Below are 1,644 nucleotides of genomic sequence, written 5' to 3' on the forward strand. Positions count from 1 at the left end.
GAGAGAGAGAGAGAGAGAGAGAGAGAGAGAGAGAGAGAGAGAGAGAGAGAAGCTGAGCTCTCCTCTGGAGTAAATCTCTCTCAATCTGCTCAGCGTGTGAAGAGAAGGTCTAACAGCCCCACAGAGTGGACACAGCAGCTCTGAGGTAAGGACTTCAACATTTATTTATTCTATAAAAACCTGCAACCAGAGTTTAGGACCAGAACCAATGTTAAACCTTTAGTAATTTTTAACAAAATCCTGTTTAATAAACTTAAATTACATTAAACGCCATAAAATTTCTAAGAAAAAAACTTTTTTTTTTTAACTGGTACAACTAAAGTTACATTATTTGTTATTCTTTTGTAATGATTTGTCTTGTTTGCTTAACTTTATTAAATCCAGTTAAAGAATTTCCACAAAACCCATTTTACAAAAACCTTTCTTTAAATACGAAACTTTAAATGTCTCAAAATAAACAAAAATGCATCTAGCACAGATATAAATAATCAGAAAGAAAGGGAATTGAAAACATGTATTTTACTTAAGGAACTAGATTTTAGAGCGCAGTTTGAAAGAACATGAAAAGAATCAGAATATTTGTTCTATATTTTATCTATATTCTGTTTACTGTTCTGAAAAGTAATTTTCTCTGAAATTGTAATCTATAACAAAATATTTTGTTTGGAAAGTAAACATTCACATTTTTGTATTCATCTAAACCCAAATCTTGCAATACTTGACAGTATGTGATTAAAATCTAAATTAAATATGGTTAAACAGGAGACTTTAAAAAAACAGATATAAAAACTGGTTAATTTACGTGAGACTTAACTTTAAACTCTTTACTCTTGAAAGAACTGCACAATAAAATGCAACAAACTAGAACACAAAATCTGGTATGATGAGATTTCTAATACCATCTACTGTCCAAAAAAAATCTAAATAAATGGGCAGCTAAATTGAGTTTCATCCCAAAGAAGTGACTTTTAATCACATCTCTTTCTGCACTTGTCCGCTATAAACTCAAGACTAATCGCTCCTCTTAAATCTCCACCTCGACCATATGTCGTTGGGATGATGCACGACCCCACTGATCGCTGCAGATTACCACACAGGAGTGTGAGAGCCCACTTACAGCTGACTAAGACAGCACAGCAACTGTTTGTAATTAGGTTAATTGGCAGGGCTGTGCGTGATAATAAACTTTTGGCTAAATGATGGAGATTGGGTGTGACACGATTCTCTGCCTGGACCATCTGCCTCTCCTCTAAGCCATGTAATCACAACAAAAACAATATGCAAAGACTTAGCTCCCTTTGTGTGAATTTCGTCCTCTTAATTTCAAATACGGGGTTATTTTTTGCAACTTAAAAACTATTTCTGTCTTAAAGAGTAACTTACCCCAAAATTAACTTTTTTAGTTGATAAACTGCCTAGAATGTGTCTAAAATGTTATATAGTACTGTTTCTGTGCTAATTTTGATGTTTTTGTGCATATTTGTTCAAATCTGTAATATTTGGTCTAAAAACGTGTTTTTGCTGCTCATATGGGTGGAGCAGTGGTACTGCAGGCTCATTTGCATATTGGTTAACGGCTCTCCACAGTGATGTGTCTTCTCCACGGTTTCGTCACAGCGGCTGTGTCATAGTCTGTGTTTATTC

General features: G+C 34.3%; 1 protein-coding gene across 1 annotated transcript in view; it reads left to right on the forward strand.

Moving 5' to 3' along the window:
* The first annotated feature begins 73 nt into the window (after positions 1 to 73).
* LOC106520456 (neuronal pentraxin-1) overlaps positions 74 to 1,644 on the forward strand; it is a 9,978-nt gene continuing 8,407 nt past the window's right edge. Inside the window, exon 1 of the mRNA XM_014012571.1 lies at positions 74 to 145. The gene's annotated coding sequence lies outside the window, so the exon portion shown is untranslated. The remainder of the gene's footprint in view (positions 146 to 1,644) is intronic.

The sequence above is a fragment of the Austrofundulus limnaeus genome, unplaced genomic scaffold (assembly GCF_001266775.1).
Source record: "Austrofundulus limnaeus strain Quisiro unplaced genomic scaffold, Austrofundulus_limnaeus-1.0 Scaffold93, whole genome shotgun sequence".
Classification (NCBI taxonomy): domain Eukaryota; kingdom Metazoa; phylum Chordata; class Actinopteri; order Cyprinodontiformes; family Rivulidae; genus Austrofundulus; species Austrofundulus limnaeus.